The 13,559-nt window shown below is 40.2% G+C and overlaps 1 protein-coding gene across 2 annotated transcripts in view; it reads left to right on the forward strand.

Annotated features, from left to right (window-relative positions):
* The window catches only part of HMGA2 (high mobility group AT-hook 2), a 113,975-nt gene that overhangs the window by 11,197 nt on the left and 89,219 nt on the right, over positions 1–13,559 (forward strand). The window lies entirely within an intron of this gene.

Here is a 13,559-nt window from a genome sequence, read left to right on the forward strand (position 1 = left end):
GACTAAAGGGTTAAGATAGCAGAGAAGTTAACCACAGCTTCCTACCTTTAGACTCTGGTAGTTTGCTCAAGACACTTTACTATTGAATGTTTGTCGGGAGTGAATATTTATGTGTCTCTTATCAGCATGGAAAGGGGCAAAATTCTTCCTTCAAAAAAGAGTAACAATGAGATAACTTGTTCAGTAATGGAGTAACAAAGGTTAAAGGGGCACTATCATACATAAGAAGGTGATTAAGAGAGGCGATAACATTCAGATGTAGTTTGTACAAGGTAACGTTTAAAAAATCAAAACGTCTTTGTCCCACATTCCGTGGAAATACAGTGTATCTTCCTTAAATCCAGTGAGAAAGCAGAAATGAACAGCAGGATAGTCGCACTTAGAATTAAGCTCTTCTGTTCTTGGCCATCTTTGTGCTTCATATAATTATAGTGACAGTAATGCGTTTCATTTAAAGTTTCCTCTTTTCCTGGCCACTTACTCTGTAGATGTGGCCATGGACAAATGTGTTTTGATTCTTTGGCCATGGAAAGATCTCAGTCTCAGATACCTGAAATGCTGTGTTGTCACTGATGTCTACCTCTCATGCGTGTGTATTTCATGCACAAATACATTTTCAGAGGAGGTGAGGATACCACTTGAAAAATTAGAACGTGTGGAAGGTTGTGGCCGTTTGCTCCTTCATAAGTTTACATTTCTGATTTCCCTTCTGTAGTTACCTTTTCCTTTTTGTGGAAAACCTTCTTCTCTAAACTTCTTTTTTGAATCCATCAGTCCCCATCTCAGTTTTCCAGTCCTGTCATTTTTCCCCTTCTCTGTTCAGTTCTTTTGGATGGATGTTAACACTGCTGTCAACATGTATGCTTCTGAAGGCTCAAATGGCACCAGAAGGTCCTTAAAACTACAGCTGACGTTCTCCAGAGTATCAGCAGCTAAACACAGGAGAGAGGGCTATAACAGTCACGTTAAGAACTAGTTCTGTAGCGTTGTCCAGAGATAAAGTACTCCAGGACATCTCTGTAGTTCAGCAGAGAAAACAGACCCATCCATGCCAGATGTGTTGTTTGTGCTGGTAGTTTTTAGATCAGGCAGATTTCAGGTACGTGCAGCAGCTCCTTGGCATTAAGAAACAAGGTGGCTTCCTCAAACCTACCTGTGCTGGTGATGTTCCCAAAGGCGGCTTGCAGCAGGCAAATGCCAAGTGCAGTAAAACATAGATTAGTTACTGCCTGCTTCCTCCCGTTTGGTTCGGAGCTTGCACATGTGGATGCTAAGTGGTGCTGGCTTGATCCTCACCTTGGGTGCAGTCCCAGGGGAAGCAGCAGAAATAGCTGTTTTATGAGAGTAATTTATAACAGGCAAGCCATCTCCACCGAATTAGAAATGCATGATGGTTGAATAGGGATGGTTGAATAGCTTTGCAAAAAGGGGAAATGTAGCAGGGTGAAACGTTAAAAGAGTTTATCTCCCAAGTGCTCATTAATCAGAAATTAAGGTGAGCTTTCAGTGGAAAGGGCTAAGTATAACAATTGTGGCATGTTTAGGTTAGAATGTTTCCCTTTAATTTTTTTATCTTTATGGGGAAGGAAGAATAGGCGGTATCAGGGAAGCATTAAATTCAATATGGGCTGGTTTGGGATGAATAATCTGATTCACAGAAATGGGAATTATTGGTTATTTAGTAGGGATACACATTACTTTGTTATGAGACCCATACTTACAAAAGTTGCACTCATTTCTTTGAAACTAAGGCATATTCTCAAAGTCCTTATTGCTTTCTTGTTCTGTCTGTTGGAAGCATGGTCTTTTTATCTGCTTCTTCCAATGGTATGATTGCTTCTTGTGGTTTTCAGAGATAATACTCATATCTGCAGCTTGCATTGAGATAATTCTGTAGACTATGAGAACCAAACGTGCCTTTTTTTCCTCTCTTTCTTCTCTCTTTCCAGTTTAAATTAGGTTCAGGGTTCCTTCTCTCTGCATGGTGAAATGGAGAGTGATACTGTGATCCAGAAATACAGTTAAATTATTACAAGCCACTATGGTGCCAACTGTAAGTAAAGTTTATAAGTGAAATCAAAGAAGGATTCTATCTAAAAGCAGATGGCACAGTATCAACCTTTGTGTCTCATGTATTCAGAAAACGTCCCTTTTTATCACCCAAACTTCACTTAAGTCCCTAATGATTATTTTCTTCCTTAATCCCATTTTATTTTTGTATAACCTTGATGATAACAGTTCTGTTTCAGTTAAAGTAAGGAGTGTTTGGATTTTCTTTTTCTTGGAGAGGGCAGAATTCTGCCTGGCAGGTATTTTCCTAAGTTTGTAACCCTTTTTTGCAAGTCTGGAGGTTCAGTGTCATATGTTGTTCATCAAATTGTAAAGTATTATTTCTGCTGTTTCCTTCAGTATGCGCACGCAGAGACATATGAGCTAACAGACTGCTGCAGAATTCCAGTAGCTGGTCTTTCTGCCGGTTCAAATTAAGTATTTAATGTTTGTGACTCACAACATATTTATTTATTTATATATTATTTTTTAGAAGAGATGTAAATCTTCTTGACTGATATAAAACTGGGAAGGGGGGAGGGAGAGCCCTAGTGAAGAAGGTAAGGAACCCAGTTTATCGCAGGCGTATGAGACATGCGGTGAATTTTTCAGAGCAATAAAGAGTGCTTTGCAAAGCTGTCAAGGAAAAGAAGACCCTTGTAAGTAGAGCAGACAGTAAAGAGTGACAAACTCTTCTGAAAATAAAATACTCAGCTACATAGAAGAGCTTTCCAAATGTGAAAGGCTAATTGAATAAAAATCCTGAAGGTAATAAGGATCACACAGATGGGAAATGAAAATATTTGGAATCAGAAACACAGTGTCTGCTGCTGGAGAACTCATCTTCACTGTAAGTTGCTGCACATGTGTGAAATGCATTGAAGACTGTGAGTCCTATTAATTGGGAGGGAGGTAAAACTCTTCATGACCTTGGTACTCTGTAATTTTAGAGGTTTTAGTGATGGAACATGGTCTAAGCTCTTTGGATGCATCTGCATTAACATCTTAGGTCAAATTGGGAGTGTGCTTTGGAAACAGATACCCTAATTGTCCCCAGTTACTGTTTGTATTGCAGAGCAGTCCCAGAGCTCATGGGCTGGATTCCTTTTGAATGAAACAAAATTGGAAGACCTGCTCCTGTAGTGCACCTAACGCAGTCCAGTAGGCATTCGACCCATAGGACTAAGCTAAAGCAAAGTAAAAACCCCTTGAAAGGTGCCTGGCATGGAGTTTGGTCCTCAGCATCAGCCTGTTTCCTGCTGCTGATCCATGTTGTTTGCTAGTGCAGAAATAGCCTTTGCTACTCGGAAAAGGAAGGTAAAGTAGCCTGTTTTTTATTAGCAGAATTGTTTTATGTTACAGGTATAAAGTCATATTCCTAAGCATGCCCAGAAGTCACTGGAAGGTTTGTCTTGATTTCATTAGTGACAGGTTTTCTCCACTGGGATCCAATGCTGCTTCTTGTGGAATCAGCAAATGGTTTTGTCAGTGGCTTCACATAGCCCTGTGCAAAGAGCTCACAGTCAAAGATATTTCATTTCATTTCATTTCATTTCATTTCATTTCATTTCATTTCATTTCATTTCATTTCATTTCATTTCATTTCATGTCATTTTTTTATTTGTGTATATCTAGAAGTTGACTGAAAGTATCGGGGCAGGAGTAGAGCAGGAGAGTGATGAGTCAATTATCCTGCTTTTTGTTGTGAGGAAATGCACTGAAAACCCCTGGAAATTTCATAGACTTCTAGAGCTCCCAGGCATCGGTTTAATGAAGAAATCTGAAACCCAGTTCTGAAGTTTATGCTTTAAAGGGTGTTTGTATTTGATTTCCATTGTTTTTGTTATGTCTTCAGATAGATTTTTGGTGTTGTCTGATTTCACATCCACCTTGTTTAACCTGAGCCACAGATCCACCGTGGCATGGCAGAATTGCTTAAAAAAACCCAAGGAATAGCCCAGAGCTTTTCACAGCTGTGAAGAGGACTTTGCTGGGAGGAGAGGGAGCTGATGCCATGCCATCAAACTGTTGTAAAGGATGGAAAGATGTGGTTCTGGATGATCGTAATAGGAGGACAGAATCAATTGATTTCCAAAGACAAGATGTGCATGTAAAGCATCTGCATGCTCACCCAGGCACTGACACTCAAGTAGGAACTGTGATTTGTTCAGAAAACCTCTCTGTCTTTCAAGAAATTTGTTTTCTCCTAGATGGTCTAGATAGCACATTTCAGTTTGCTGGAGGTAAAAGATAATCAGAAATGAACATAATTTCCTTAAACAGGAGTTTTAACTGATCCGATCAGGATTAGCTAGCTGTTACAGTATTTCTGAAGCTCAGGTTTTCCCCTTTTTAACGAGGGCAGAATTTCATTTTATACCGAAAGTCAGTTTAAGTTATGCCAAAGCACGTTTAAAAAATCATTACAGAAATGCTTTTTTCTGCAAAGTGTTTCCTCAGATTATTTCCCGCTGCAGTTTTGACATAGCTGACATATCAAGCTGTAAGCATGGAGCGTAGGAGACGTTTCTGTTCCAGCCATTCCAGGAGGCCTGAGCCAGGCGGAGGGCTCCTAATCCTCCTTCACTTGCAAGATTTGGAAAACGAGGTTCTGAATTTTGAAGAAATACCTATCCAGAGACCCCCCGGCCTCAGATTCTTTATAATCTAACAGGAATACCAGAAGAGCCATCGGTGTTTTGAGGCTATTTCTTGTCTGTAACGAGTCTTTGCAAACAATTATTTAACTAGAAGTTTCTCTCTGGCAGTGCCATGCTACGTGATGTGCTTTTTAACCAATTTTGCTCATTTCTCACTCAGTGCAGCCGTTTTTGTCTTATGTAAAGGCGCAGTCTTGGATGTGCTTAAAGGCATGCAGGCTTCTTCGCTAGGCAGTGGAGAGAGAAAGGTGCTCTGCGATCGTGGTGCGTCCTGCCCTCAGAAAGGCTTTGCTTCGGATGTGGTGAATTCCCATCCAGAGATGGCAATCTTTTGCCATTGGGAAAGACTAGCTGAAAAAATAGGCACAAACCTGACTGTTAGACAGCAAAAGCTATGTGAGGGAAATCCCACCTTTGGCAGCAAGCTGCTTACCAGTGCATACCTAAGCCAGGCCAGAGCTGCCATTTTTATGAGAACCTATTTTTGTTTGAGGGAATTATTTTATGGTCCATTTGGAGCAAACCACGACTGAGGTAAAACTTAAATCACATGTATTAGATGATGAATGTAAAAGAAAGTTGCTATTTATGTAATTACAGATACAGGAGATATCAAAGGTAAAGAATCTGTTACTCATACTTGGGAGAATAATGTAATTTCTGTTACTTTGTGTCTTTGTAACTTGACTGCAATATATGTGGTGTTATGGCTTTTTGTGAAGCCCACCATGAAAATTTGCACATGCTGCTGTCATTTTAATCTTCCAAACTACCTTACCTTCTTTGTTAGGGTCATTGGTATTATTTTGTGTCATGGTAATATAAAATATTTTCTGTCATGAACATATTTTACGCCTGCACTGCAGGCAACACTGTCATCTGGGAGGGGTCATCATTTCAGTCGTCTAAAGGGCTTGAAGAGTTTTTTGCAATTATGAAAACCAGGGTATTGACTGTTCCTTCAAACTTAAAGAGTGGATAAAGAGCATGAACTAAAAGCCGTAGAAGTTTTATACCTAGGTATTTACTTTGCAGTTCAGATGTTCTGTAAAAGAAATCGTCTCACGAAAGCTGAAAATTTTGAGAAAAGCAGCACTAGTGATTATTAACCTTTTCTCCTATGCCTAGCAGATATTTAATTTTTTTTTTTTTGCCAATTTTTGTCTTTTTTTTCTATTCAGCCTTCTGCGGAAGGAAAAAAAAATCTCCTTGCTTGTACTTGCTTACACTAAAATATGTTCTACATTAACCTGTGTTTGGAGGGGTATATGTCTTCATTTCTCTGAAAGCTTGTCTAAGCAAAGATCAGACACCACTGTTGTCCTTCCTCAGAATCTCCTAGTATATCCCTTGTAGGTGTAAATAGATGTGGCACCATCTATTTCAGGTGCAGGTCTTCCTGAAGACCACAAGAGGAAATTTAGCCATGATCTTTCTTTTCTAAAATAAATGTATATTACCAAAAGGATATTTCACTCATTCTCTAATCTGCTTCCACTTCTGTTAAGGGATATTGCAAGATGTCCAGTTGAGCTAAACAATGTTTTGAATTTGATTGTCACTTCAGAATTCTTAAAGAAAAATCTTTTATTCTGCTTGAGGAAATTTTAATGGGCAAAAATGCTGAAAGTAAAAAATACAGCACCTGTAGCAAAAGGTAAACTGAATTTCTGAGCTGTTCCCTTTTTATGATCTCAGATAACAGGTGTTCAAGTACTTTAGCAAATGGTTTCCTGTTTGGCTGTGTATTTTGATTTTCATAAGCCTCATTGTCCATTTTACATACAAGGAAACCGAGCAGTGGGGCTGTTCGTGGCAGCATCCAGAGGCATTTTTGCACCTGCGGTGTGTGAAGTCCGTGTTTTGTTGCTGGCAGGGTTATCCGCAGCAATCATGCATCCAACTGTCTGGCAGAGAAGGCATATCAGGTAGTAAAAAGTGCAGGCAGTCATTCTTGCTCCTACAATTCCATTTTCACTGTTGGAAACGTTATGAATGCAGAAAGAGGAGCAGGGCCTCACCTCCATTGAAAATGTACTCCACAAGGTTAATTGCCTTGCCCAAGGAAATCTGTAGAAGCGCCAGGAATAGCAGTCAGATTTCCTGGCACGCTGCCGTGTGCCTGCAGCTCAAGGCCATCCTTCCTCAGTACAGCTTGCTGTGAGCAGGTTGGGTAGGGGAGGGAAGCATGCTTTTGAATTCTGTGTCTTAAACCAATAGGTGTTTTTTACCTGTTTCTGTAAACTGAGGGATGAGTTTGCAGAACAGACAGTATCTCTAGCATGCATCTAGCTGGTGGGCAGTGACAGGTAGGAGTAAGAAACTGGAAAGATGTGTGTGTTCTTTAAATGCAGGGTAGAGTGGAGAGGTTTGGCACCAGCAGGGGTTTGATACCTGAACCAAACCCAAATATAAACCTGAAAAGTGTTTGAAAACAGTGTGCATATCCGTGGTATTTTCTCCTCTTTGTAACCTAATTACATACAGAAGTCCAGTACCAGTTCAGTCAATGTCAGATGTAGTCACAGCGCCACAGTGCCTAGTTTCTTGAATGCTTTGAATGTGGTTGGTCTGTTTTTCAGGACTAGCTGGTCTGAGCCATAGCTATGGGACAAGGTGATGCCAGGCCACCTCATCCGGAGGTAGTATTTCCATTCCCCATCCTTCTTCTGGGCAGTGGTGCAGAGGGAGTGAAAACCCGTGTGATAAAGCGTAATCCAGGATAGAAGGATCAGAGTCAAGACTTCTAGGATTTCTTCTAGTTTCTGGCTAATTATGCACCTTATTTGATGTATCTGTGCCAAATTCTGTTTTAAACTGCACACCTCAGTAACACAGTACCCGTCCAAGAAAATACCAGGTTTACTCTCTGCCAGAGATAGAAAAGGACCATCTTAGAAATGGCAGTCATCCCCTGTGGGGATGAATTCACTCCTCTCAATTAAGAACTCTGATAATAATTAAAGAGAAGTAATACTTTTGACTTTGTTCTGCATTTTTTACAGACCCAAGCAAGAGATGTGGATGCTGAAGGAATGCAGGGTTGATCCTGTCCTGGAAGGACTAGGGGGAGGCTAGTATGGGAATAATTAATATTTGGAAAATGCTTTCAGGTGCTTGAATGAAAGTCATGACATGCTGTAAGTGCAAGTATTATGTCCTCTTCCTTAATCCCGGGAGTGGGTCTCATCTGAAATCGCCATTCAGTATTATATTTTAGGCACAATGCTAGATTTTCAACAAGAAAGTGAGGTTCTTTCAGTAAATAGCTACAAAATATCCTCACCAGGAGGTGGCTTCTGATTTTGCTGCACACAATTTAGAAGGAGAAAAAATATTTTTTGTACCAGCAGTGATGTATTTTATATGTGATTTAGTTAGCACAACTCATTCTCTGCTGTCTTTATTTTATGCTGGGTATCAATTATAAATACAAAGGGAGCACAGTTTACAATAGTGTTTACAAGTGCACCTGTTTTTCTATCCCAAGACCTATCTGAGATATTCATCAGACTACAAAGGGAAAAAAATAAAAATAAAAATAGGGGGACAAGAATCCAACTGAAATTGCAGTCAATGCATTTGATTGAGATCAATGCAGACCTTACTATTCAAATAGTCAGGTTAGGATATGGGGTGTAGTGGTTTAAAGATGCAGTAGTGACACTGCTGGTAAAGGAGGAAGAGATCTTTTAAAGTCCCAGATTTTTCAGCCTTCAGAGGGAACCCTAAACCAGGACACCAAGGCCTGGGAAGATGCAGGACTGAATGAAAGAGCCATACATTGAGGAACGTGTAATCCTGGTGCTGTAGCTGATAATGCTCATAATGTGCGGTTTGTTTTGCATTTTTCTGTTACTGCCTGTTCAGAACCGTTCTGATTTCACAGAAAATGCTTATCAGCTTTGCTGCTTTTGGAGGCTGTTGATAGGATATGATTTCCTTGTTTGCAGTGCAGAGAGGCAGGCAGGTTTCTTCCTCGTTTCAGTGTTGTGGTGATTTCTGTCTAGGAAGGTAATCTTTCTGCTGTGCAAGGGCAGCCGCTGGCCACTTTAAGCTGACAGGCAGGGAAAGGATGTGGTTTCGTTTTCTGAACACAGGCATCCCTGGGCTCCATCCCTCATCTCTTGTAGCCTGCTGTTGTGGGAAATCTATTCCACCTAAGTTGCACACTGCCTTACTAGGATTTTAGGAGCCTGACCTGGAAGGGGATAGCTGCTGTAATTTGCTTGACAAAACCATTCTATTTAGCCTTTCTACAGGCAGTGATGTGAAATAGGTGCAGAGAGGGATCCATTCACCTCGCGTATCTCCATCCCACTCTCCACAAGGTGATCCACTGAGCTTTCATTGAATTAATACATCTATACTTCCTCTCACTGTATAGGGAACCAGAAATGTGGCACTTCTAGCATGCTACTTGGGGTAATTTACTTAGCCATCTCATAAAGATGGATGCTCGATGGAGGGGGACTGGAAGTCCAGTGTTAGTGTAAGAACCTAATTACTGGAGCACTCGGAGATCCAAGGTCCTGAGTACTGCTCAGCTGGGGCCGAACCTGTGTGCCAAGAGAAGTGACGTGCCATGAGCTTGTCTGGGTGAGAACTCCTCAAACCCAGGGCATTTAAAAGTAACGGGGCCAAATGACAGCGGGTAAAAACGAGAAGCAGCCTTGCCTGGTGTTTTAGGCATACACATAGAGATCTGGGGTGAGATTCCTAGTGCTGCTCCTTGTCTGATCTAAAATGCCCACTCTGGAGAACATGGCGTGGAACACCATTTCTGTCTCAGTTTGAAAGTTTAAATAACTAATAACTTAAGACTTAACTAACTTAACTTAACTTAACTTAACTTAACCAATAAGTAATAACTCAAACGATAGCCTTTTTTTTGGTTTTTTTTTTGTTTTTTTTTTTCTTCTGGCACCTTTTCTCTGCATAGACTTCAGCTTCAAGAGAAAGGCTGGAGAACGTTTCTCACCCAGGGAAGCACAGGAACCGAGGATTAAGACACTCGTGTAGAAGGTGTAGGTTTGGTTCTTCCTCATGTTAACTAATGGGCAGACTCCCTTTGAGCGCTCCCACTCCGAGACAGCAAAGTACGAGTTGGGTTTGAGCACTATGAATGGAATTGTGTTCTGTCCTGGCCTAAAGGAGAAGTCCTGAGTGAAGTTGTGTCCTGTCCTGTAGCTCCGAAGGTTTCTCCAGGCTGTGGAGCTGGACTGGGGGTGGCTGTCAGCTGAAACTCGAAATGCACCAAGTGTTAGTTGGGATGTGAGGCTTACTACCCGAGACTAACAATTCTGAGTATGTTCAGCTAATTGAACTTCAGTGTGCAGTGGGCTTTAGGGTTAAGTAGGAAAATACTAGAGAGCTGAGGAACTTACAGAGTTAGGCAGCTGAGAGGAAGGAATAGATGTGTTGGATCCCATCCTAGAGCACTCTGCACACACATAAGACATTATTTGTATGTTTTAGAGTGTGGCTGCAAAAATTTTGCAGGCAACAGCTTGCTGTAATCTATTTACACATGATTTTGATTCTTTCTCTTACTGGTTCAGATAGTATTGCATGCTATTATTGTACGTATCATAAACTTCCAGGATTTTGGTGATTCAGTTATATATATGTGTGTGTGTGTGCTATTTCCGTATCAGCTTTAGGAGGCTAGCAATGCATAACATACTTCTTTATTCTGCTTTTTCTTTATATATATACATATATATATATATATACACTTGTAATAAACTTGCTATCTTCAGTTTGTTTTATTACAGTCTCCCAGTCCTGAGAACTGTTGAACTGTGGATCTGCAGGGTCAGACTGCAGTGCTGCTTATGATGACTTAAATAATAGCACTGATAAATTACATTTGAAGTAGCATGTTACCGGTGTATCTGCATCAGGGTCAATGAGAACAAAGTCTGGTCCACAGAGGTCGGTTGGCTCTGATTAACAGTGATTTGCCTGTAGTGGCAGTCTCCATTTTGGAGCCATTAAGGCTGTCGGTGAATTGGAAAGATGTAGAAGTTTTACATCCTGTCTGTCTAAAGTAACTGCTGGGAGCTTAAAAAGCATTCAGACTGGTCATTCCTGTATGTAGAAAAATCATGACTTTACCCAATACATTATCTTAATCCATTTTGACTGTTATATCAATTATCCTAATAAACAGCAATTGGAGCCTTTTACAAGACATAATACAAACACATATGTGAGCTTCACTATTGTGATCTTATCAAAGTTGCATTGTGTTAACATGTTCTTGGGGTTTCCTTAGTATTCACACTGAACTCATTCATACTCTGGCTGCTCATGCTGCATTGTTTCCTGTTAATGATGTTAGACACCTTGAGAAATCTGCTTGGGGACTTTTATTCCACAGACAACTGTCTGTTTGGATCTTAAAAAAAAGCAATTCACACAACACATTGACAAAATAATGTACTTGGATCACAGCGTTAAAAATGCAGAGGAGACAAAGATCTCTCTGCCGTGGCATGCACTCTTGGATTCATTACCATTCACTGACACTCATCAACTACTTGGAGGAGGATGAGGTGTATGAAGCAGAGGCGCTTCATTTGCAAAATTCCCATTTAAATCAGGGGTGACCATCCAAGCATGAAACAATTATTTCATCAAGTTTTATATGTAAGTCTGGTTGAGACAGATAGATGAGGAGTCTGTCAAGTGACTGGTGGTCCCTCAGGTCAAGTAGACGGAGCACGCAGCCAGGAGATGCATGATAAAATCTTACACCTGTTGAAGTTAGTGGCCAAACTCCTAAGGACATCGGTTGCCTGGGTTTCAGCCCATCTGCCACTGGTGTGGTGCATAACTGCATCTGCTGGTTGGTTATTAGCTCTATAAATTATGCAGATAGCTATGTTTGGACAAAACAAGTCATTTGAGGCAGAAGAGCTATACATGTTCCTGTTAGGCACCAGATGAACAGAAACTTCACAGTGACTATCACATGGCAAGGATATTATTTGAATTGATCTGTAAATATGATAAATTTATTACTTGTGTCAAGAAGTTTTAAGCTGTCACTAAGCGAATAACAGGCAGGCTGTACTTGTGCAGAGAGATACAGACAACAGCTTTTTGTTGATACTTTTTAACTGTAAAGCAACTTGTATGCTGTATAAGTAGTATTGATTCTTAAAGAAGTAGAAGCTTATTATTATTTAATCACTTCAGGGTGGACTATTTGAAAACTGGAATATGGATACCTCTGCACTTTAGCCTTCCACAGTTTTTTCTAAGATAGAGAAGTGGTTTTGAAAATGCATGAATGATCTTGCTGCTTCTGCTTGTATAGACTTCATTAAGGGTATGCTCAGCAGTGGTCAGAGGTAGATACATTCAGGGAGTATGTCACTCAGTGAAACTGTTTTTAAGGCAACGCTGTGTAAAATATTTGCTCCACTGAAGAAAATTCAATAATAGGACTGACATTGACTTTGTTGCAGTTAGGATTTCCCTCCAAATGCTTGTAAATGGTGATATATAAGTTGGTATCCCCTTCTTAGTTATGCTAACCCAAAGCCACTGATTATAGTTTTCAATAAGGGAAAGAATTTGCCCCTTCATCTACAGCATCTATTGAGGGAGAAGGTTTTGTGCATCATACTTTTTGTTTCAACTAGATCAAAATTTCTTAGGTAAAGGCAATATCCACTGCACAGACAGCAACAAAGAGAAATTATATTCTAGCTGTAGTTCACACACGCACACAAAAGCATTTCAAAATTATATGCTTAATAACAATTTTGCTCCAAGCAGAAGCTATTTCGTCTCTTTCATCACTCATTTCAGGAAGTAGAAGAGCCACTGCAGGCAAACCAGATGCCATTGTTTTCCAAGAAAAAGATTATTAATCCTGTGCTTACATATCACTAAGAAAGCTATTTAAGGAGAAGTTAGAGCCATCATGATCTTAGTGCATAATTATAAATCACTGTGGTTTGCTTTGTGTGATTAAAATTTCAGATAGTTAATTAAATGATGTCCCAGAGCAAGTTTTGTACATTGCAAGGCTCTGTGCACCCTTCTGTACACCCATTATCTTGAGTGTGTAATAACTAGGGTGCAGAACTCTATTGATTTTTTTTAGCTTCCTCATGTTTTTGTTGACTTTTTAATTTTCACAAGAGTTTTAGTGGCCATATTGCAAAAAGCCAGGGAAGGGATTTTGTCCTTCCTTTACACTTCTGCAATGTGAGCACTTTGCATAAGTATAGAGACAGAAGTGAACTGTAGCTGCATCCTTTCTCAGTCTGTCTTCTCCTCCATGCTGACTTCTGAGTACTTAGCTTGCCCACTCTCCTCATTCAGGGCTACATAAATGTCAGGGGTAAAAGCTTTGAAAAAGTTCTCATTTTGAGTAATTTGAGCATGATAAGACAGATGAAAATTTGAAAAAGGCATTTATTTAATTAAAAAGTGTCTGACAGGATTTATTTGGAGGCTATCCAACAAAATAAACGTCTGACTAAGACTAAATATGAGAAATTTCAGGTAACCATTAAGGAGGTCTTACAGCAAAGAGTAGGAGACAGGCAGAAAAAATGAATGTAGAGCCTAAATCAAAAGTACAAAGCTATTCCTGCAGCATTTTATATGTGGAGCCCATGCACAGACCCTGCTATAAGCTCTATTAGAGCAGGCAATGGAGAACTGTCACTCCTGGGTTCTTAGGTTGGACCTGAGCTCACCAGCTGTCAGCTCAGGTGTGTCCCACACATTGATACCATAGTTTTCAGTGTGGGGTGAAAAAGTGCACAAGTTATCCATCTGTTACCTTACATGACTGTGTTGAGTCAGTCATAGCCCCTCTACCTC

Source organism: Anser anser (assembly GCF_964211835.1).
Source record: "Anser anser genome assembly, chromosome: 1".
Lineage (NCBI taxonomy): Eukaryota > Metazoa > Chordata > Aves > Anseriformes > Anatidae > Anser > Anser anser.